The sequence below is a fragment of the Euprymna scolopes genome, chromosome 45, assembly GCF_053919585.1.
Source record: "Euprymna scolopes isolate OS-2025 chromosome 45, ASM5391958v1, whole genome shotgun sequence".
NCBI lineage: Eukaryota > Metazoa > Mollusca > Cephalopoda > Sepiida > Sepiolidae > Euprymna > Euprymna scolopes.
The window spans coordinates 59,242,686-59,269,211 of NC_136526.1; the positions used below are offsets into that span (position 1 = coordinate 59,242,686).

Here is a 26,526-nt window from a genome sequence, read left to right on the forward strand (position 1 = left end):
AAAGGAATACATTCGAATATTAGAAACAGGAGTGTTACCAAGTATCCAGAAGTTGGGAATATCCCAGAACATTATTTTTCAACATGAAAATGCGTTGGCACACACTGCTAAAGTCACAAAAAATTGTTTTTTGATAATTTAATTGATGTGATATTTTGGCCAAGTCAAAGCCCCGATTTAAACCACATCAAGAATATTTGGTCCATAATATCTCGTGCATTGGCCAGAAGAATTTTCAGGAAGAATGACAAACTATAAGAAGCTGTGCAAAGCGAATGGAATAGCATCTCCTCTTTACAGTGTTCCACTCTGGTTGAGAGAATGTCTAAAAGGATTGATCTTTTAAAGAAATCAATTCCATCCTAAGCATTTATTGAAGTAAATGTCTTGTTCTGTGTTATTAGTAACGTTTAAGCTTCCTTGTTCAATTGTTCTTTGTTCAATATAATTTTAGTGCAATAAAATGTATAAAATGTTTGGCCTATTTTTTGTGCTCACATGTGTATATATATATATATAATATATATATATATATATATATATATATATATATATATGTCTTATTGGTATATTGGTCATATGCATCCAAAGGTACGTTAGTCATATGTATTTGACACAAATATTCCGAGTGTTCCATTTATTAAACCTAAGAGTAGGAGAAATATAGTTACTAGTAAAATGTTTGTTTTTTATATAGTCATAAAATACATTTCACATGAAAACATTTTACAATATGACAGACTTCAAATAGATTGATGAATATTGGATAGCTATTTTATAGATTCAGTAAATGTACATTTGTTTCTATGAATACATTTTCCAATATAAGTGATTATATATATTTGTGATTTTTCCTGATTCCGATTCAATTACCAATTCTTTTCTAAATTTCTGATTCCGATTCTTTTAATATTAATAAATATTTCCTTAGAGATTTGCGTTTTTTTATAAATTTTCAAATTATTACATAAACCTTCGGGTAATTTATGGGTGTATTTTTTCTCAAATATTTTCATTGTAATGTATTGCAAATGGAAAGGCAACAAAAGGTTTAATTTGATTTGTATTTCTAATCCTAATCTCATTTTCACTTATCTAATGTTCTTCTTATTTACATTTTCCTGTAACAACTTAATTTAAGTACAATTGGATAATATGGCGACAGGTTTCACTCTCACTATCTTAAAAAAAGAATTCAGTTGACAAATTTTACGTCTGTAATTTTATAGCAACTCGACTAAATTTCCTCAAATTATTCCCGACTTATTTTGACTGGAAAGTGTCTACCCCTTTTGCTTAGATTCTGCGCTAGGCGGAGAATTTATTAATATCTCTATTTGAAAACTATACTAAAAATGAAATGACGTCGGCAGTTTTTGTGTTTTTTGTTTTTTTGTGTTTTGTTTGATTGTTTTGCAAAAGAAATGTGGGAAGATGTTGAAAAATTCAGCAAGTGAATCACAAGCTACAAATTGACAATAATAAATTTCAATAATACATTTTAACAATGGTAATATGGGGCAGTGATCGGGGGGCAAGCGTTGCAAGTTTTCATAAACAGTTGAAAATTGTCGACAATTGGTAGGTACAATGAGAAAATGATGTTTGAACAAAATATTAACAACACCCCCTCCCATTGTTATGAACAAATTTCTAAATGACATTACTATTTAGAAAACCATTTTAACATGGAGAGGGCATTGGGCTTTGTTAAGTGTTATGTGCCTTCCTTCTATGAATGTTTAAATTTTATTTTAATTATATAAATTTGGTGGGTTACTAAACTGATTTTCTTTGCTATTAGAAAAAACTCTTGTGAAAACTGTAAAAGTATTTAAGCTAGCAGGGAGCGCCTGGCAAAGCCAGGTTGTAAATTACGCTTAAATATGATATTTTAACTCTTACAGATTTTGTATATATTATTATGGAGATAATGTTCTACAGATTTTTATATGTTATAAAGTTGTGGTTTAAAAAAATATATATCCATATGAGTTGGGTGCATCAGTTTGAGTTCCTTCAGCTATAATCTAAACTGAAACCAAAATTTATGAAGAATTCTTGATAAAATTGTTTATAAAAATGAATGGATAAAAGCTATAATCGAAATCGAAACCAAAACTTATGAAGAATTCTTGGTAAAATTATTTATGAAAAACAATAGATGGCTTAAGTGCCATCAGCTATAATTTAAACCGAAACTTAACTTATGAATTCTTGGTGAAATTATCTATTATAAGAAATGGGAATCCATAGCAGACAAGTCACTCCAATGTAATCGTGACACACAAAATAAATATCACAAAGACTATTGTATTTATATATAGTCTTGTTAAATGTCATAAAAATGACTCTTTTCCTACTACTAACCATAAGTACGGATGGCAATACGAAAAATATAGCAATTACATGTGATTTTATGATTTTCCTGGTCGGTTTTAGAATAAGTGGTAAAAATTACTTAACTGTTAAACAGTCATAATGTACTGAAATGGGGTCAGTTTACTTATATTTTTATGCAACACTGAAGCCCCATTCTAAATTCTAAAATAGCGTTTCAGTGTGCTCACACATAATCGCCTAAAAAAGTAAAATCTCATATGCTTTGGGTATTTTAAATGTAAATGAAACTTTTGTTACGTTAATAAACTTCTCAATGTTTGCTCTTCCAAAGTTTTGATAAACTTGTGAGATTTTCATCTATCACCATCACTTGTGAAAAAATGAAACAAAATATAAGGAAACATGAAATATTTCAAAGGATGTGGTGATCAGACGAAACCAGTGCAAACAAATTCAAAGCATGTTACATCTTATGAAGAATTCTTGGTAAAATTATTTATTAAAAACAATAGATGGCTTAAGTGCCATCAGCTATAATTTAAACTGAAACCAAAACTTATGAATTCTTGGTGAAATTATCTATTATAAGAAATGGGAATCCATAACAGACAACAGTCACTCCAATGTAATCGTGACACACAAAATAAATAACACACAGACTATTGTATTTATATATAGTATTGTTAAACATCATATAGTATTGTTAAATGTCATAAAAACGACTCTTTTCCTACTACTAACCATAAGTACGGATGGCAATACAAAAAATTTAGCAAGTACATGTGATTTTTTGATTTTGCTTATCGGCTTTAGAATTAGTGCAACACTGAAGCCCCATTCTAAATTCTAAAATAGCGTTTCAGTGTGCTCACACATAATCGCCTAAAAATAGAATCTCATATGTTTTGGGTATTGTAAATGTAAATGAAACTTTTGTTAAGTTAATAAACTTCTCAATGTTTGTTCTTGTGAGATTTTCATTTATATTTTCACTTGTGACAAAACAAAATATAAGGAAACATGTATTATTTCAAAGGATGTGGTCATCAGACAAAACCAGTGCAAAAGAATTCCAAGCATATTAAATCTTGGGTATTAAAGTGTGAAGTCTCTAATAGATACCATATGGCCATTTGTAAAATAGGTGCGAAATGCTTTTTAAAATCTGTGATAATGAATAGGCAAGTGAACTCTAGAATATTTATTTTGCTTACAATAAAAACTAATAAAACAAAATAAATTAGGTTTAGAGAGTCTACATCTGGGAATAGTTTTTCAAATATGCTTTAAATAACAATTGCCATAGCCGTTAAGGATTTTCTTGTATCCAAAGGGGTGTCATAAAACTTTAATTATTTCAGAACACAATGACAGACACTCCAATGTACAGCTGGCGCCAACGAAATGTAACCCCCTCTCAGAGCATTTAAAACGTTTTTATAATCATATGATCTCCATCGGATGAGGACACATAGACATTTTAGCAAATAGATGCAAAACAGGCAATGGGCAAGTTATCTCTTGATAAATGACCAATAAATAAAATAAATTAAACTCTGCTAATCAATGTTAAATCTGTAAATGAGATGTATAATCCATTGTAGGGCTCTTCTCAGTCTTATGTTGTAAAGGAACAACTTTTAATAAAAAAATCAATCTGTGCTTGTTTCATTTTATATTTAAAAATTTTAAAGAATCAGTTTTGAATCAGAAATTAAACTAATTTTTCCGATGCCGATACCCCAAAAAGTTTGGATTTTTCTGCTTCTGATTAATCGTCCGAACACTAATATAATTATATGTAAATATATACAGAATGTATGGCCCTCTGTGTGCCAGCTCACTATAATAAACAATCCACATAAAATCAATATTGGATATGAATTGATTAATATATACTCAACATATATGATAGATCCACTGAATATTTATGCATTTTATAAGATAATATTTAAACCTTACATATTAACATAATGTACATAGATTCTCACAATTCATTTTTTGTGTATTTTAATGGAAAGTTCTAACAAATCCACCATTTTTGCAGCTGATTATTAAAGTCTTAAATTTTTATTATTCTACTATTCACTGTATTTATAAAACTGTCAAGGAGTCGATTATTCATATGCATTTGCAATAATTATTTCAACTAATACCATATTTAATATTCCTATAGAATAGAAAAAAATACTTAGTTGTCAGGATTTTTTCCTGCATTTTCATAAAATTCTACTTCATAAAGAAATAACTCTGAAGTATATGGTTTCTCTTTTTTCTGGCTTTTAACTTTGTGCAATTTTCATTGTATTGATTGCTGGATATTCTGCAAAATGAAATAAAGATAAATTTCATTTAATAATATAATTTATACATTTTTTCATAATAGTGTTAATAATGTTAAGGTCTATACACGGTTGCTTTTAAAATGGATATATTAGAGATAGACATCTGCATTGTGAGCTAAAGGCACAATTAAATAATAATAATACACATTTTTTAAAAAGACCTTTTGACTAAAGTAAAAATCTAATCAGGAAATTTGTTGCAATACTTTTCCATGCAGAAAGGAATTCTTTTTTTATAAATATTAAACTAAATATCAACAAAAGTCTGCAACACGTTTTGACTAATGTTTCCTGATGCATAAATTAATCTAGCAATTTGTCCAATGCTTTTGGTTCAACAATGCGAATGTTTGAAAATTCGAAGAAATTGAAGAATATATAAATCACCATAATTTCTCTGATATGCCATAAAACATAACCAAATAAAAAGCATTCATCTTTTTCACAGAAAAAATGGAAATGTCTAATATGCATGTAATAAATCTTAAAACTCTTTTTGCATTTTTTCAACTTTTTCATGTCATAATATATTTCATTAGTTCATATATTTACCAGTACTAAATAATTTTTAAATTATTTTTACTTAACTCAAAAAAGAATAAGAATAATTTTGAAGAAACAGTGAAAACGTCTCAAATTTATGTAAGTTTTATCCGTATTAATAATAACATTAAGTGGAAGATTAAAAATGTAATAAACCGTCATTATTGATGAGAAATATTTTTGAATAATTTAATAAAATATTAAAGAAACACAAGTTATGATATTTATATTTTTATGACTTGATTTTATTAAAATTAGTTTTATTTATACACATATACAAATTGATTGTCATTTATTATGTATTAATTTAGTTGATGAAATTCAATTTTTTATGAAAATAAGTTTTTGTGTAAAATTGAAAACATATCATTCACAATACTGGAAACTCGTTTTTTTTTAAATTATGAATGTTTATACAGGGCTCACTGCAACAACTTGTTAAAGACAAAACCTATTGGCATAGTATCTTTAAGAAATATAGGTATAAAACATTGACTGCAAGTAGTAAAGTGAGAAATAATGGAGTTTTGTCACTGCTTAGTGACCATTCGGCGTAAGAATATGTATCCTGTTGAGATGCTATCCAGGTACATATGAACTACATACTTATATAAGACCATCGACACTATCTACGAGCAAGGATTTTATTCAAGTCTGCTAACTATTCGGTGCTTTGTCTCTGACAGGATCGTTTTCTCACGTGGATGAGTGTTTTTCATCTGCTTTTCCCAGAAAAAAATACCTTAAAGCCACACACGTTTTGCATTTAAACAAAAGTCGTATTTGCGACATTTATTAGTGTCATTTGCTAGAATAAAAAGGGGAAGACTTGCAGCCATATTTCTCCACCAATTAGAACACGCTGAAACACTTTCGTTATTCTTAGTTCTCCTTCACCATATTGAACAAGAGAATATGTTGGACTTGATGAGGATTACTCTTGGCATTGTAATGCAGACATATAGAGTTTGCAAGTGAAAGTAAGGTTATAATTTATAAACTGATAATTGTAAAAGACCTGCATAGCTTGGAAATGATGATTAAAAAAAAGCAATAAAAGCAGATTCTCTACCGCTAAGTTAGGGGAGATCTAATTTAGTGAATAAAAAGTTTCAGGATGTAAGGCACCAAGCAAGCTGAACTATCATCTCTATCCACAGAGAATAGTCCAATTAGAGTGGCCCTGGATATGACCTTAAACTATATCCGATGGTGAGGGCCCCAGCTTGCAGGCCTTAGGGAGTGTAGAGCCACCCTTTAATTGCCATTGCTCCCAGGTCCACTCTGACCCGGAGTGGTAGCACCCGTTAGGGTCCCAACTATGGGTTAAATAGAATACGACTTAAAAAACAAAATACTATATTAAAAAAATCGTTCTCCAAAATCACCAGATTCGGCATTAAATACCCTGAAAAGGGTTGATATGCCATAAAACAAAACAACCAACCAACCAATTAGAGTGATACATTATTGTTGGATGGCGTTTTACCATAAACTAAGATCAGAACTCCTGTACTGGCTACTCATACTGATGGCTGTAATCAAGCAGGAAAAACAAAAGTTGGCTGTGTTATTAACTATTAGGAGCTAGTTTATATCGATGCATAAACTTTTGATAGTGATTTTAGCACCAAAATATATAAAAAAGCAGCCAATGTTGATCAAATATTGATCTGATAAGTATGTATTTTCTCCTACTCTTAAGCTTAACATTAAATATTGTGCTCTTAGATCTTTGCTCTGTCTACTTTAAAGAACCTGTAAAAGATCAATTTGGACCTATCATATCATAGTTTAGCATGGCAATAGATATTACTTATAAAGGATTGGATTAGCTGTGAATGTGATTTTGAAAATTATGAGGACTATTATGGGCATAGCTTATAATGAGGTAAATCAAGAAAGCAATATCGTAATGTGTCCACAACATATATGTGTTGCATATAAAGCCAATATTTCTGAACACTTGATACGCTTTCAATTACCTTTTGACTGTTCAATAAGACGTTTTGTAGATTGGATGTTTTTTTTAAATAGGACATCTCAAACATTATTTCTAGAAGGAAGGTGTATTTTCTCTCAAAACACTCAATATATATCATCCATGAGTCTCCAACTATCTAGTGGCATATTACATGACAATTAAAAATCTGAAGAATTCTAACAGATTAGCATTAAATAACAGGAGATTCAAAAATATTACTGAGAGCTTGTGTGTTTACATACAAAATGTCAGGAAACGAATTGTTGAACTTCATGAAAAACAATAGAGATTTCATTATTATGGAATAAACGTTGACGATTTAATGATTTTATATTATAGAACAAGCACTGCAGATTTACAGATTTTATGACCTGCTGATGCAGAATTATAGTACAATGACTGTCTTCTTGCAAAAATAAAAACTATCTTAAGAGGGCCAATTACTGAAAATTGTGGTTTCTCTGAATTTCTTTCTATGAAATGAACGATGGAAATTTCATGAAATTCAATACAAATTTCACAGTTCAAGAATGTTGAAAGTAAAGTCTTCCAAACGTTCTGAAAATACTAAAAATAAATATTAAATATCAATACAGAAATATATTATTATTTTTAACTTATTAAAACTTTCTATGGCGCCATCTTTTTTTATTTTCCAAAATATTACGCACAGTTTAAATTTGCGAGCGGAAAATTCATAAGGTTTGTGGAGTTCAAATTACTTTACCTCACAAAAATTTACACAAATTTACGACTCAAAAAATAAAATCCAAACAATTAAAATAATCCTTAAAGAAAAATGAAAGTTAAAAATTTTTACCAAAAAGAAATAATTACCTGTTATTGAAAAAATCTTTCAACCTTAAGCAGTATGTTTTCTTTAAAAGTCACGAACCTAGGATTGAGGATTTCGCCAATAGGTATAGGCAGTTCAGATTTTCTGGAATAGGTCTGAAAAAAACTAAATCAAAAAATGTTCGTTTAATACAAAAAAAGACATAAAACATTCTAATTTCTCATTGTTATGAATGTATTCAAAACATTGATATTTTTATTGTATTTTTAACACCAAAAAATAATCTTATATTAGTGATGTTGCAACTGATCAGAACATTCAGAAAGGTAATGGTGTTCAAATTAATTGTTTTACAAAAATCTACAAATGAAAAAAAAACATTAACAATGAAAAAAAATCATTAAAAAATAAAGAATACTTTACATTTAACAAATAAAAATAATTAACTGATATTCAAAAACTATTTGGACATTAAGCAGTCTGTTTGCATTTAACATCTAACATAGAATAGAATCGATTTAGCATGAAATGGAATCAATTAAACATGAAATTAAATCAATTAAACAAACATCAAATTGAATCAATATATTAAAGAAAAAACACTGCAGATTTACAGCTTTATGACCTGTCGATGTGGAATAATAATACAATGACTGACTTCCTGTAGGAAGTGTAGCAGAAGTAGCAATAACTAAAATGAGGGGAAAAAGAGCTTACCTCGGGTACGTCTGTTGTGTCACCAGTTGGGGGGAAAAAGAGAATTCCAAGATGGCGTCCGGGGGTTTTTATTAGCATTTACCCCATGCAACTCTCGGAAAATCACGTTTCTGTCTCATGTGATTATGCAAATGGATAATTCCCGGCCACTATAAAAGCAGGAGGCTAGAGACGAGTCGGCAGTGTCCTGCAAACTGTGTGTGTGGGTGTTTCTGGCGATTGGAGTGTGTCTTCTTTTACCACGGTTATCACGGACAGGAATTCCCTCTCTTCTGGAGGTGGGCGATATTGACTATTTTGAAGTTGTACTGTTGCTGACAGAACATTTATTTATTTTTTTTTTTTTTTTGCCTACTACATTTTTGTTTCAGGAAGTAAAATTATCTCAATAGGGCCACTTATTGAAAATTGTGGTTTCTCTGAATTTCTTTTTATGACATGAACTATGAAAGTTTCATGAAATTCAGTACATACTTCCAAGTTCAAGAATGTTGAAAGTAAGACCATCTAAACGTTGTGAAAATACTCAAAATGAGAACAGTATTTCTAAAAATGCAAATAAATATAAAGTATCTCAATTATTTTTTACTTTACCTTATCAAAAATTTCATAGCTCCATCTGTTTTATTTTGTCAAATTTCCGAGCAAAACATTCATAAAGTTTGTGGTGTTCAAATTAAATGACCTTACAAAAATTTACAATTCAAAAAAATAAAATTCAAATAATTTAAATAATCATTAAAGAAAAAATGAAAAATTAAACATTTTTATCAAAAAGGAATAATTACCCGTTATTGCAAATCTTTCAATCTTAAGCAGTATGTTTTCTTTAAAAGTTACAAAGCTATGCTTGATGATTTCGACAATCGATATAGGAAGTTCAGATTTTCTTGAATAGGTCTGAAAAAATAATAAATCGAAAAAAATTTCGTTTAATACAAAAAAGAGACATAATCATTCTAATTTCTCATTATTATAAAGTAATATTATAATTGTTATCATTGTTATAAATGTATTCAAAACATTTAAATCTTTTTATTGTATTTTTTTACACCAAAAAATAAATCATACATTAGTGATGTTGCAACAGATCAGAACATTCATAAAGATTATGGTGCTCAAATTAATTGCCTCACAAAAATCTACAAATGAAAAAAAAATAACAATTCTAGTTTTTAGTGGAATGAGCTGATTAAATGGATGAGATTTTTTGCTACAACTTGGCCTTCGGGACAAGATCAAAGTGTAGTATCTGTTCTTCAGATGCTGCACTTCTATTTCTTGTTCTCTTTTGGTGGAGGAGAAATCCTTCACGACTGAGACAATTTTTATTTTTGTACCTTTTCTCCACATTAAAAAACGACCCTGGTGTCTAACTCTGTCCCGTGGGGAGGCATAGTAAATAGGTACAAACAAAAAGCTTTCGTTTCCTTTAAAAATTATGAGAAATCTTTTCAAGGAGCTCTTACCATTGCTAATACCAGTATGTCCATAATTCAAACAACTTACAATCTGATTTAACATAGAAAAGAATCAATTAAACACGAACTGAAATCAATTCAACATGAAATGGAATCTATTAAACATGAAATTGAATCAATTTAAGATGAAATAAAACCAATTAAACATGAAATAAAATCAATTTAACATAAAATAAAATTAATTTAACATGAAATAAAATTAATTAAACATGAAATAAAATTAATTAAACATGAAATAAAATTAATTAAACATGAAATAAAATCAATTTAACATAAAATAAAATTAATTAAATATAAAATCAAATCAATTAAACATGAAATAAAATCAATTAAACATGAAATAAAATCAATTAAACATGAAATAAAATCAATTTAACATGAAATAAAATCAATTTAACATGAAATAAAATCATTTAAACATGAAATAAAATCAATCGATAAAATTGACATTGATGAACTTGGTCTTTTGCATGGCAGGAAAACTGGAACTTGCTTGATGAGAAGTGACACTTTCTTACTATCAACCAAGCCGCAGCTCTTGTCCCATCGTCATAATGTTCCATCCATGTGTCTGTTTTACAATTACTTTAATGAAAGTGTTCTGATGAACTCATAGCACTTGTGCCCCTTGACATGAATATCTCAACATACCAAATAGGCAGGAGAATCCTACTGTTGAGTGTATACGTCTCTAGATGCCTAAAATGTTTTTTGTTCTTATTGTACGAAGGAGCCAACACTGGAGGATAAGGCTTAATGAGGTATGGTAGCCAATGGCAAAACATCATATTAATCCTTAGTCGTGGAAATTTTGTAAATTGGATGACTTAAGTGGACGGCTCATCCGGAACTTGTTCACATAGGGCTTGAAGACGACCACAGTGTAGTCAGATGGAAAGCAGAAAAACAGCACAGGCAAGCCCATGCTATGAAAATAATGATAATGCAATGGCAGGCTACCAATGTCTCTTCTGTTGGAAAGAGGTTGCAGGGAAGAGAAAAGGGCATCTTCCACTGCAAAGATAAGGTCTTTCTAGCAGCTCCTGACCAGATGTGGCAACTATATATCATCCTTGGACATACTTGGCTCTTATACAGGTAAAGAATAGCATCAGCAGTGAGATATCCCCTGGAGTGACTTCACCATTTTTCAAGCTGCTTTGGCTACGGATATCATGTCTGTTTTTCCTCTCAGAGCAAAGGTCAGACCAGAAGCTTCTCAAAACATGGAGCCTCCTCAAGAGAGCCTTTTATTTCAATTGATGCCAGAGGGTTGATGATGTAAAGATAGAAGCTTTATTTTAGATGCATTAAAATTAACCAGCCACCTCATTCCACATTGCACCACATGATTAAGATATGAGGAGAGAGAATCAGTTGTTTACGGCCTTTAATGTGTTGCCATAGATGGTAGTGTCATCAGTAAAAATGTCTACAAATTATTTTAGGGTGTGATTTGGATCATTGATGTAGCTCAGGAAAGGAGCTCGGCCAAGAATGGACCCCTGATTGACTCCAGCATTAATATGTGAGCTTCTGATTTCTGCTAATAAATCACTACTCTTATGAACCTGACAGAGGGAAAATATTAATGATTGAAAAAAGATTTCCAGCTATTCCATAACTGGACATTTTTAAGAGTAGACCTTTATGCCATAACATATCAAAAGCCTTTGATATGTTAAGAGCAATTGCCCTATGAAGGAAGTTTTCATCGAAGATTTGCAAATGTAATAAGATATATCTGTTAGGACATCTGCTGTAAATATAGCAGCATGGAAACCATATTGCATGTCACTGAGTTGGTTATTTTTGCTGAGGTGACTTACTACTTCACTAACAAAACTTCCAGCAACTTATGATGCACAAGAGGCTGATTGCTCTGTATTGAGAGGGAGATGATCGATCAACTAAATTTTTAAATACAGGACAAACTGATAAGGTGTTGTCCAAGGTGTTGGAAAGCAATTGTCCTTTAGACAACGCTTAAACAGGTTTGTAAGTATGGAAGTTAGTTCTGGTTGAAGCTTTTTTTAGCACTATAATTTGAATGCCGTCAGGGCCAGTTGCTTTACTGTAATCAAGGTTTTTCATAAGCTCAGCAACATCATGCCGATATTTGTATGTTGTATAGCATGTTTTCAGACACAGGAGGAAATATGGGGTTGGGGGTTGGCGGACCTCATCGCATAGGGTAGAATTACCTGCAAAGTTCTTGGCAAAGAATTTGGCTTTGTCCGATGCTGATGAGAGTACCTGAGGTCCTTTGATGATGGTCGGGATAGACTACACACTTCTATTCAGGATCTTCTTTGTTATTTGCCAAACTGGTGGAAACCAAGTTACTGCTCAGCTACATTGAACTTGACAGACTGAGCATACAACTCTCTTATATTCTTTCTTACTCTTTGTGGTTGCTTGGAGTCCTGAAGGCGGCTTATGTTTCTATTATAATACTTTCTTTCCTAGAACAACTAGACTTTGGAATTCTCTCCCTCTTTCCTGCTTGACTGTTAATAACATACAGAACTTTAAATGTAATATGACCAGATATCTTGCTGCTCAACTCACTACTGTAGATATAATCTTAAATAGTAACCTCCTACGTCTGTGGCAATATGTCTTAGAAACACTTAAAATAGGGCAATTATTCACATTATTTTTGTAATGATAGTGTGGTCGTGCAAATGAATTGTTTAACAGATGGGAGTCTTCTCAGCTGCTAAATGCTCTCTTATTGCAGATCACGAGAGTTTGGTCACCTGTCACCCATGCATTACACGCTTGCTCTGTGAGTTGGAAAATCTCTCATTAGATTGCTCTGAAAATGGCAGTTCATAACACCAAGATGCTCATGGGCCAAACCCGGTGGCAGGCTGGTTATTAAGGCTTGCTTTTACGCTGCTGAGAATTTTATTTCTAGAAGTGTAAGGCATTTGGAGTTTCAGAACAGTTTCAGATGGTTCGCTGTTACACACAAGTCCTGGGAGGTGACTTGTTTGTAGTTGACAGTTCCACAGAACAAAATATTCTTACCGTGTCGAAACCCGGGAAAGAACATGTGAAATTGCTCCAGAAAAGGTTTAATATTTATGAAGCAATTCTGGTTTCTGATTGGTTGGTAGCGGAACGTGAATTAATTTGATTCGCCAGTTCTTAGCAGCACCGTTTATAAATAGAATCGTCCGACTGTGTGGGATCATACCCCCATTACAACTCCAAAATATTGCAACGTCCGCCCTATTTTTAATAATGGGAAAGTCCCTTGTGTTTGTTCTGCTCAAAAATAAATATATATTTTTATATTTACTTAGACATAACAAAAATTAGAAATCATTTGGATCTTAGAATTTTAGCATTTAAAAAGACGCCATTTTTTAATTGTGTTCAAATGTCAAAAAGGAAAATTATAAAGATTTTTTTTTTCTAAACAAAAGTATTAGTAGGTTAAAGTGTTAATACAAATAAAATGGATACAGTTTAACGTTTGTCCAGGACTAATTTTTTTTTTTTTTGAAATCTATATATAGAAATCTATATATTCTGAGCATTACCCCTAGGGTTTTTCGCTGATATTCATGCAAAAAAAAAAGTAAGAGCCTTCTCATAAGTTGAACTTCTGTTCTTTAGTTCCTTTTAAATAACGTAGGACTTGTTTAGCTCTGTTTAAATCTTTCATTGTCGGTCGTGATAATTTTTGTGACAGTTTTGTTACTGTATAGCATATGTCGGGCCTGGTTGCAGTCATCAAATATATAAGACTACCTATAATTTCGCGATATTGTGTGTCATTTATTATTTCCGATTCTGTGTGTATATTTTTATTAATCTCATTTTCGACCGGTGCAGAGCGTTTCTTGCACTCTCCCATTCCAAATTTTAATAGTATTTTGTCGATGTATCTCGATTGCGTCATCGTAACAAGTCCTTTGCTTTGAGTAAATTCTATCCTCAGAAACCAGGATATTTTGCAAAGATCGGTCATTTTGAATCTTTTACTTAATTTGTTCTTAACATCAGTTAACATTATGTCACAATTTAATGCGATAAAAATATCATCCACCCACAAAACCAAAATCAGTAATTTATCGTCTTTGTGCTGGGTATATAAATAGGGGTCTACAGCGCATTGTCTAAATTGTTGTTTAATAATATAATCATGGAATATTGTGTTCCAACACTGAGCACTCTGCTTTAGACCATATAATGACTTGTTAAGTCGCCAAACGCTATTTTTATTTTTCATCATAAATCCCTCCGGAGGAGTAATATAAATTTCAGTCTATTGGGGCATTCAAATAAGCATTTTTTACGTCTATTTGATGGTTGTTTAGGTCATATTGTGATGCAACTTCAGTAAAACTCTGATTGTCGTTAGGTTTGTGGTCAACGAAAACGTAGAAAAGTATTCTTTACTGTAAATCTGAGAGCACCCCTTAGCAACAAATCTTGCTTTTTACTGTTCTACGCCTGATGCTGTACATTTTTTTGTAAAGACACATCTGGTAGAAATAACATGTTTATCTCTTGGGAGAGGCACTACCGTATAGGTATCATTTTCGGTTAAGGCATCTATTTCTTTTTTCATGGCAATTTTCCATTCATCACAATGTTCTGAATTAATTGCTTCGTTGAAGCTTTTTGGCGCATTTTCCATTGAACAGCAATAGTCGATTTGATAATCCTTTAAATTGTCGACCACAAAAACATCGGGTCATCTTCTATTTCTTTTGGGATATCTCTCGACTTTATCATCATCATCAACATGGACACACTCGTCTCCGTCATTTTTATTGTTTTCGTTTGTTCTAATTATTTGAGGTAATATAATTTCATCCTCTTCATATGACGGGTTTTCGTCTGTAAAATTAAACGTGTCTGTGAATTTTACACACCGGATTCTTTTTATTTTATTTTTTTGGGGAAAAAATATTAAATTGGCTGGACTGTTTTTATCGTATCCAAGAAATATACCTCTGTCGGCTTTAATATTCAATTTACTCTTTTTCTCTATATATGCGAAACAAGTTGAACCAAATATATGCATTCTGCTTAAATTTGTTTTTTTACCACAGAAAGATTCATATGGAGTTTTAGATAGTGTTTTGTTAAAGCACCTGTTGCGTATATAGGCTGCCGCCATAAGTGCATACGTCCAGAGGTTTTAAGGGAGTTTGGATTCAATGAGTAGGCATCTTGCCATTTCAAAAAGTGTCCGCCACGCATGTTCAGCAGTCCCATTTTGGTGTGGCGATCTAGGAGCTGATGTTTCATGCCTGATACGATGGTTAATTAGTAAAAGTTCAAAGTCTTTATTGGTGAATTCCGTACCATTGTCAGAGTGAATACACTTGATTTCATCGTAGGGGGCTATGTCGGCTAGATATTTCTTAGTTGCTAGCAGGGTATCAGATTTATTCTTTAAAAAGTAAACCATTATTAAACCTGAATGGTCATCCACGAAATTCAACACATATTTATAATGTTCTCTGGCCATCGGTTCTACGGGACTGTTTAAGTCACAATGCACCATTGATAGGATTTTTTTGGCCTTTTTGTCTGGTATCTTGTTTTGATAGTTTGTCATTTTCCCTTACGTACAGACGTCGCAGTTGAAGGTTTTTGATGTTTGTATTCGCATTCCATCAACTACAGTCGGCAACTTTTTGATATCAGGAATATTGAAGTGTCCAAGAATTTTATACCATGTGTGTAGATCATGGCAGGCGTTTTTTGATGGGACTACGCTATTTAAATAATATAGTCTTCCATTTTCTTTAATGTCGAATACAGTTCCATTCGGGTATACCAGTTTTGATTTATTGGAGCTAAAGTTTATATTTGCACCTTGTTTTGTGGCAGCTTGTACAGAAAATATATTTTGTTTAAATTTTGGGATTAGAAGAGCGTTTTCTAGAATACAGAAACATATTTCACCTTTATTGTTCTTTAGTGAGATTTTCGCATTGCCTCTTTTCAAAACGATATCATTGACTCGACTCCCGTCAGTTGCGTTTTTTATTTCTGGCATGAGTATAATTCGATTTTGGTGTTTTTATGTGTGTATTTTTAAATTTCATGATATTTGCGGATTCGTTTTTTTCTGTGATCATTTTTTCAATTTCTTCGTAACTTCTGAGTGCTACCTTGAATTGGCTAAAAGTCATGGGTTTTTCTTTCTGGGTTATCACGGTAGTAAATTGCTTAAAATCACTCGGTAATCCCTTAAGGACCATGGAAATTAACAGACTGTCACTTATAACTTCACCAGACATTTTTTTAAAATTTGCAGTCATTTCGGCTCTTACAATATAATCAGTAATAGTTTCGGCTTCCATTCATTTTAGAGAGGTCAGTTCAGTGTATAAAGAAATAATTTTGGGTTTTCCTTTCGATAAATAATGCTCTCTCCATATGTTTAATGCTTTGCAGCCGTCGTCCAGGGCTTCTCTCATTACCAGTGATAGACTTCGGTCATCTAAACACTATATTAATTCCGCAAAGACAGTTGCGTTCTTTTCAATGAAGTTGGGGTCGTTTCTGTTTTCAGGTTGTGTTTGTAGTACTTTGTGTAGCTTTTGGATTTGTAGATATCCCAGAAATTTAACTTGCCACAATTCGAATTTTGATTCGGATCCCTTGAAATAAAGACGCACGCTGGGTGCATAACCTCTAGAAGTGTAAGCCATTTTGAGTTTCAGAACAGCGCAAACGACGAGGATCGCAAGAGTGTATCTGGATATTGTTTCAGACTCTCAGAAAATGGGCCTATTATTACATGGAAATCTAAAAAGCAACAGATTGTATCTCTCTCTATGTGTGAAGCAGAATTTATCGCGCTCACACACACGACCCAGGAAGCACTCTACCTTAAAAATATCCTGAAGAATATTTTAGAGCGAGAATTGATTACAAGCCCCATAGTAATTAATTGTGATAATCAAGCCAGTATAGTCTTAGCACAGAACACAATAATCAACCAAAGAACAGAAGTTAGTATTTAGAAAATCAAGAAATCCCCAAAAATTAGAAGGTTTTTCAGATGCAGACTGGGCCCATAACCTCTAGAAGTGTAAGGCATTTGGAGTTTCAGAACAGTTTCAGATATTTCGCTGTTACACACAAGTCCTGGGAGGTGACTTGTTTGTAGTTGACAGTTCCACAGAACAAAATATTCTTACCGTGTCGAAACCCGGGAAAGAACATGTGAAATTGCTCCAGAAAAGGTTTAATATTTATGAAGCAATTCTGGTTTCTGATTGGTTGGTAACGGAACGTGAATTAATTTGATTCGCCAGTTCTTAGCAGCAACGTTTATAAATAGAATCGTCCGACTGTGTGGGATCATACCCCCATTGCAACTCCAAAATATTGCAACATTATTTTTTCTGTATATTTGTTGTATTTTATTTTTAAAGCAATATATTTACATTTAATTGGTGATCCAAGATGTGAAAATGTCTTTAGAGCAGTTATATATATATATATATATATATATATTTATAATTGAATCAAACATTTTGTTTGTCATTGTTTTGTTTGCATTTAAATGTAAAATGGATGTATATATCAGGTTGACTAGACAGCCAGAGGAAATTGAAATTGATGAAAGCACAGAGGAAGTAGAGAGCAACATAGGATAATATACACACACAGAAAGTCCTCAGACAATGTTCACGTTGCAGAACAAGAGTGCAAAGAAACTTGTCAGCACAAATGCATAGAAAATTCCACATATTCTCTGGTGCACACAAAAATGATCATGATAATTCATCCTGTGGTCACAGTGTGGGGGATGTAGCGGGAAAAGAGTTATCAACTAATGTGTTGGAATAGTATTTAGAAGTTATCTGCCAATTGTACAGGAAGTACCAGTGAGTTATCTGTCCCTCAAGAGTATATAAGAAGAGATGTAAAAAGCCGTTTTTGTTTTCAGTCGATCTTAATAATGAATTGTAGAACCACGTCTTCAATATTTACAGAACTTTAGTGTCTTTTGTAAAATATATGAGAATTATTGCTGCTTCTAAAGAAATGGGATGAGATTTTGAAGTCGATAAGTGGAGTCTTCAGAAAAAAAACTGATTTTTTTGTTTATTCTAATAAGGTACAATAATAGCTTCCAAATTCTGGAGTCAAAATTACCTGAATATTACTGAATTATTAAAAAATAAACTTTAATCGTGTTAGCAGGTGAAAAATTGCCGCCATCTTGATTTTTATAAAGAAGTGAAACGAAAGTATAAACAAGGGAAGTAACTCTAAATTTTAATGTGACTAACACAAAACAAATAACAAAATAAACATAAATATATACAATGTTTCTGAATCTGGTTTTCATTGAAGATTTTTTCATAATTGTTTAATAAAAAATAATTGTTCATCTAAAAATTAAATAACATCAAAATAACATATATACAAGTTTTTTACAATTATTGAATCACCTCCCTTGAGACTCTCCTGTGTTTTACATAAGCATATACGATCGTGTTCTTCAAATTCAATTTTCTTTAATAAAATATATTCTACCTTATCGATTTCCGTAATTTTTGGATATAAATCATCTTTAAAATACGGAGAATCCGTAGATACCATTGTTTTCATGTAGAAATTCAGTATTACGATTTCAAAAATCTCGTCCCAATAGTGTAGAAGCACCGAAAGATTTTTACAAAAAAAAAAATAGATAAATTGCTAACATCTACGATGTTTTATCTTCATCAAAACTAAAATAAATTAATGCGTTTTTATTACTTAAAATAGAAATTTAGAAAACTTTTTTGTTTGCTTAAGTAAAATAATATATTTCTACTAAGAAAAAAATGTTCATTATATTCTGTGATTGCTATAAATGCAAAAAAAATTATTAAAATTGAATTTCTGTTTTTCTATTTATTTAGTTATTTTGTATATTTTTTAAGTGAAGGGTTAGGGTTGGACAGTTCCTAATTATTTTTATTTATTTTTGTCAGTATCAGTGCTATTCTCCAATTTTTTTCCCCCACATTTTCATTTAAAAAATATATTTTATATAAACATTGAAAATTTCCTTAACATGTTAAATATCTTGTGATATTTTTAGTAGCGGAGTTTTAAGGTTTCATTTTAACTGAATCATATTGAAAACCGTTTTTCTTTTTTCCATTCATGTATTTTGGGCTGTTATGGATTATGTTAGATTGGTTGGTTGGTTGTTTTTGTTTTACGGCATATCAACCCTTTTCAGATTATTTAATGCCGAATCCAAAGATTTTGAAGAAAATGTTTTAATAGAATATATTTGTTGTTTTCAAGTCGGTTTCTATTTAACCCATAGTTGGGACCCTAACAGGTATTACCACTCCGGGTTAGAGTGGACCTGGGAGCAATGGCAATTAAAGGGTGGCTCCACACTCCCCAAAGCCACAAGCTGGGGCCTCACCACTGGATATAGTTTAAGGTCATATCCAGGACCGGATTATGTTAGAGTACGTAATAATATGTTAGGTAATTGCGATGTTTTCAATAGAAAAATAATTTTCAAGGCACTTGAAAAGAAAAGAAAGAAACATTAAAAACAAAAATAAACAATAAAAACCCGATTAGAGTTGTTTCTATAGTACCATTCTTCGTTTATATGCAATCATGGAATGTTGACTCATTTCTCTATTAAAACAAAGGCAATCATAATGGTTTCGACGCGCCCCTGTAGTAAAACAAAGGGAATCATAATGTAATAAAAAAGAGCTTCAAAAGCAATTAAATTAATAAATACTTACTTTTTGTTTGGCAATCTGTTTTTAACAAAGAAACGATTATAAGATGAGTTCATTTAAACGAGACGAGTTTGACGGGTGGAAGTCAACATTTTAAGATGGCGACTGGAAAAACAAGTTCGCAGATAATTCAAATATTTTTCAATTTTATTGTGATTTTATTTTATTTATTTATTTATTTATTTATTTGCGTTTTTATTTTTTCATTGTAAAATTGTAAGAGTGGACCTGGCAGTTTTTTTTACAATTATTGAATTGCCTCCCTTTATATAAGCATACATGATTGTGTTCTTCAAATTTTATTTTCTTTAATAAAATATGTTCTACCTTATCAATTTCCGCAATTTTTTTGATATAATTATCTTAAAAATACAGGAAATACATAGTTTTCCTGTAGAAATTCAGTATTACCCTTTTCTAAAATCTCGTCCCAATAGTGTAGAAGTGTCGAAAGATTTTAAAAAATAAACAAATTGCTAACATCTATGATGTTTTATCTTCATCAAAACTAAAATAAACGAATGCGTTTTTAGTACTTAAAATAGAATTTTAGAAAATGGTTATTTTTTTACATAAATAATACATTTCCACTAAGATAAAAAAAAGTTTATTATATTCTGTGATTGTTAATAAATGCAGAAAACTTCATTAAAATTTAGTTCCTTAATTTTAGTGAATTTTTAAGTTTTTTTTGTCAGTAGCAGTATTATTCTTCCACCTTTTTCCACATTTTAATTCAATTCTGAATTTTGAGAATTTTTAAGTGAAGAAAGAGGCACTTCCTGTTGATTTGTTTTTGTCAGTATCAATATTATTTTTCCAGTTACATTCAAAAAATGAATACTTCCTATAAACATTGAAAATTTCCTTAACATGTTAATAAATTTTGACATTAGGTTCACCTCCATAATTCTATTTAAAATGCCGACTTTTATAGGTTTTCGAATATGCTGTGTACAAAAATCGCATGGAAATTTTGCAAAAATAAGTAGTTTTTACTCCAATAGTTTCTTCCCCAGAACCGCAAGACTCTGGAATTCCATTCCAGGTCCCTGCTTCCCCAACAGTACTGACGTGCAGAAGTTCAAGTGTAACGTGAACCGACACCTTGCTGCCCAAATCCCTACATAGTACCCCAGTAGTTGTTGCCCCTGATAGTAGCCCCCTACACCAAAGTGGCAATTTGCCTTGTTTGGGGTGAAAATGTAATAAAAAAAAAAATAAAAAAAATAAGTAGTTATCTAGATATATAAAACTGTATTATGCATTGTATTCTTTGATGGCCATCTTTTTGCACGCGCATGCCATAAACAAATCTACTTATCGACGACCGACAGTGCCATCTTGCAGAAACAAAATGCACTTTTCTGAGACTCTCTCTTCCCCTCCCGCGACCTAACGGGGAAATATCTGGCGGACCTGTACGAGAGTGCCCCCCCACAAAATGTGTGTTTTACAATTGTTTTAAAACTTTTTTGGGCGATTATCATAGATTACAGACTTAAGTATCATATTAACTCTAAAAATTGTGAAAACATAAATTTAATAACTTTTTAAGAAGAGGGTTAGTTCGGTAAATTTTTATGATGTGCCCCAGCACATTATAAACACACCAACCTCCCCATGTTAAGAACAGCTTTCAGAATAAACACCCTCGAAAATGTCATTTAAATTTTACAGAAACAAGTAGTTTGCGATATATAAAGACGTGTATTATAGATTTTCTGATGCACATGCACACAAGAATATCTAATACGCATGTGCTGTAAACAAAGCCACACACCAAATGATGTTTCTAACAAAACAGTAACATCACTTCATTCAAAATATCACTGACACTTTTTCACATTTTTTATCATAAGAATTTTTTTTTCACTTTCTTATATTTCATTAAAAAAATTTTTTTAAATAAAAAAAAAATTTTTAAAAATTGCTGACATTTTTTTTCGCAGTTATACTTTATAAAAATCTTACTTTAATTAAAGAATTGTTTTATTAAAATTGTATTTTCTTGTACATTTTTTTGGTTTGCCAATATGTTTCGCTTTGGAAAAAAATCTTATTTATTTGCTGGAGTCTGTGGAAAGTTTTTCGATATTCGTTTTCAGCATACTCGAAAAACAATAGAAATCGCAATTTTAAAGGTGATTGTTGAGTTTGAATGTTCTCTCCTTTTATTTATTTATTTTTTTGTTTTATTTTCTTGTGAGCCTGAAATATTATTTTGGGTAAATTTTTACGACGTGTCCCAACATATTATAATAATCCCCACCTCCCCATGTTAAGAACAGCTTTCGGAATAAACACCCCCAACCCCGAAAGCCGTTCAAAACATCAGGAGTTGGAGGGGGATTATTCACAAAGCCATTCTTAACATGGGATAGTTGGGGGTGTTTATAATACGTTGGGGCAGGTCGTAAAAAATACCTTATTTAATAACACATACTTAACATGGAGAAGGGATGGTGTTCTGTAAGGTGCCCGGAAAACTCGTCCCTTTTTTGCTAGGTAGGAAAATTGGTCCCTTATTTATTTACTAAGTGATCAGTTTTCCTACCTAGCAAAAGGGGGCAGGTTTTCCAGGGACGAGTTTTCCTAAATTCATTTTGTAACTCTTCTGTACTTTCAACTTACAAATATCATAAAAATTGCATTTAATTATTTTAAAAGAAAATTGTCCCGGTGGACCAAATGTATAAAAATGCTCAATTTTAATCAGGGAAGGGGGGGTACAGTCTCAGTTTCAATCTCAGAAAAGCGGATGTTTCCGTTATGTGGAGGGGGGAGCGAGTCATTTCCACTAGGTGGCAGTGTAATTGAGATAAGTAGATTTGTTTATGGCGTGCGCATGCGCATAAAAAAGATGGCCGCCAAAGAATACAGTGCATAATAGTTTTTTTATATGCCAATAACTATTCATTTCTGCAAAATTTCAAAGCGGTTTTCGTATTCAGCATAGTCGAATATTTATAAAAGTCGCTATTTTAAAGAAAAGTGGAGGTGGATCTAATGTAAAAAAAAAAAAAAAATACCAACATGTTTAATATCTTCTTGTGGTATTTTAGTGGCAGGGTTGTAAGATTTAATTTTAACTAAATTAGGCACCGCCAAAACTGGCCGAAAAATCAAGTTGTTGTTGTTTTTTAAAACGAAATTACATTTATTAAAATCCATTATTTCTGACTAACTTTTCTTTTTCCAGAAAGATAAAACCCTGAATTTTATCATATAGAAAGCAGAATAATGTAAATCTTTTTCTACTATTTTTAATTAAATTTTAAATGTTAAATTTTCCCAAAAAGTTAACAATTGACATTTTTTGTCTTGCACAAAAAACATACATAAATATGTAAAAAAAAAAAAAAAAAAGGTTTTTGAAATAATTAATTTATTTATTTGTTGTCTAAGATTTAGGATGATTTTCTATGAGAATATGCAAAAATATTATAATATAAGTACCTGGATTTCAAATAATTCCACTTATTCATATAGATAACCAGTTACTTCGCGTCGATCTAGAGTCTAGACCGACACTGTTTACGTTTGTGTTTGATAAAAAGCAAACTATGGAAGACCAAACAGGCTAAAAAAAACTTATTTTTCAGTGACGAAAATTTCAATGTATTATTAACGCTGAGGCTGGCCAGTACCAGATGAGTGACCATTTGGATGAGTTTGGTTTTTAATGTGTATGTGTGTGGGAGCCATGCTCCACAAAATGGTGGAGGGGAGGCAATTTAAAGCAAAATAAAAAAAAATTATTTCAGCGCATTTGGTCCACCGTAGTCGAAAGGTGGCTTACGTTTTCAAACGGGATCGAAAAAATGATGCTATTTTTAACACAAAGGGCACAATATTTATCAAATTTTTTTTTTTTTGTATCGATTCTTCAAAGCATGCCCTGTTTAATAATGGTCATGCATTATTCAGCTCGCTAAAAAAAAATTGTTAATTTATTTATCAAAGATTTTAAAATGGCTTTTTCATACAAATATTAAAATTTTTTTTTAAGAAAGTGCACTGGGGGACCACCCAAAGATTTACCTTTAAAAAGTTGATTACGAGGAGGTTGAAAATGAGAAAATGCCTTTCGGAATAAACACGCCCAACCTCGCCATGTTAACAACGGCTTTCGGAATAAACACCCTTTGCAGATTGAACAACCAGTGCGGCAACCGTGCATTGATCGTCTTCGGGTGGTCCTCCAGTGCATTTTAACCTTTTTTTTTGTTTTGTTTTGCGTAATTTAAATTAATTATTTTACTTAACATATTCACCGAATTTCACACTTCAAAACTCAAAAGCGGGATAATTAATCAAAATCGAAGTTCTGATATTCAGACGTCAAAATAAGGTATGCAAACAATTTTTTTTTTAATCTATAATTCTGTCCCTTACAACAACACTATATGTTGTGTTCAGTTTCAGATGATTATTTTAAGCATATGTGTACCCCCTTAAAACAAGGGGGGTTGTAAGCAAAACATATATATATATATATATATATATATATATATATATATCGTTTATGAAAAATAAGTACACTGTTATAAAGTTCATTCTTCTCTTAATAATCGCTGAAAATTTCCTATTGATCGGATAATTACCTGATTTTTGGTGGATTTTTAAAAAGACGGCCCGTCAAAAAGTACTTACTTGCCCCCCCCCCCAGTTTTGGCGATGCCTAAACTAAATCATATTGAAAACCGTTTTTTTTTTTTTTTTCACCATTCATGCATCATCGTTAGAGATTATGTTAGAGTACGTAATAATATGTTAGGTAATTACGATGTTTTCAATATAAAAATAATTTTAAGGCACTTGAAAAAAAAAAGAAAGAAACTTTAAAAACAAAAGTAAACTATAAAAACGCCGATTCGAATGATTTCTATAGCCCCATTCTTCGTTTCTATGGAATGTTCATGGAATGTTGACTCATTTCTCTATTAAAACAAAGGCAATCATAATGGTTTCGACGCGCCCCTGTAGTAAAACAAAGGGAATCATAATGTAATAAAAAAGAGCTTCAAAAGCAATTAAATTAATAAATACTTACTTTATGTTTGGCAATCTGTTTTTAACAAAGAAACGATTATAAGATAAGTTGATTTAAACGAGACGAGTTTGACGGGTGGAAGTCAACATTTTAAGATGGCGACCGGGAAAGCAAATTCGCAGAAAATTATTATTATTATTTTTTTTAATTGTTTATTTGATTATAAATATTCTTTCATTGTTAAAAATTATCGGCGATGACGCATATTAAATTACTCGAACAATTACGACGCCATAGACGATGATAGTCAATTCCATATTATTGATTTTCGTTTTTATTATTTATTTATATATTTATTTATTTGGAGAATTTGCTTAAATTTACGTTGCGCATCTCCGTGGTTTTTAAGCCATTCGGCGGAAGTGACATCAGACAATTTGAACTTTTATAAGAAAATTATAACCTTATATAATATTATATATATATATATATATATATATATATATATATATATATATATATATATATATATATATATATATATATATATATATATATATATATATATATATATATATATATATATATATTATATAATAATATATTTACGAACTTAATTTTTTTAAATATATTATGGAGGCTTTTATTATTTAACGCTTTTCTTACATAATGCATCCGTGCATCGTAAAGTGACGTCACAGAACTTTAGTGGACATTTATAAAAAAGATTTTTTTAAATAAGTAAATAAATAAATAATACTAATAAATATTATGGAGGCTTTTATTATTTATAATTATGAACTGTTTTTTCTCCAATAATATGTTCATGAACTTTTTTTTTCTAATTAATGTATTTTTTTTTTTTTACTTTTATAAAAAAATATATGTTATGGAAAGTTTCTATAATTATGAACTGTTTTTTTTTTCTCTGATAATATGTTTATGAACTGTTTATATTTTTTTAATTAATGCACTGTTTTTTTTTTTCTTTCTTTTTTTTACTTTTATAATAAAAATATATTACGGACTATTTTTTATTTTAATTTATAAACTGTTTTCCCCCATAATATGTTTATGGACTGCTTTCTTTTATCAAACAAAAATATAACTTTTATAATGAAATTTATATTATGAAATGTTTTCCAAACACCAGGTGTTGGTAATTTTTATCTCTATATTAATAAAATGAACTCACAAATAATAACTTATAAAAATACAACTTTTATAATAAAAGTTAGGTAAACGTCGATATAAGAATACCCTAGCCAAATCACAGCTAAAAAGAAAAAAAAAATCGTTCGCGTGAATTAAACTTAAAAATCGAATCGGAAACTCAAAAACAAAATGAAACAAACTTTATTTTTATTATTAATAGAAAAGATGTATTCCCCTGTTATTATTTTTGTAAGAACGAATTACAATTTTGTTATCTTTCTTACTAAAATGTTTTGTTATCCTTTTTACTAAAATAAAATTGTTCATTCTTCTATTTGAATAAAATTCACTGAAAATAAAATGAATAACGAAATAATAAATAAAAACCCTCCAATTTCTTCTTGGTCAAAT

The 26,526-nt window shown here is 30.9% G+C and overlaps 1 long non-coding RNA gene across 1 annotated transcript; it reads right to left on the reverse strand.

The window, feature by feature from the left end:
• Positions 1 to 630: 630 nt before the first annotated feature.
• Positions 631 to 25,145, reverse strand: LOC145269768 (uncharacterized). Its single transcript, XR_013865228.1, has 4 exons — positions 25,021 to 25,145; positions 9,517 to 9,628; positions 8,053 to 8,176; positions 631 to 4,666 (listed from the first exon to the last, which is right to left on the reverse strand). It is a non-coding gene; the product is annotated as an uncharacterized LOC145269768 (long non-coding RNA).
• Between the last annotated feature and the right edge of the window lie 1,381 nt (positions 25,146 to 26,526).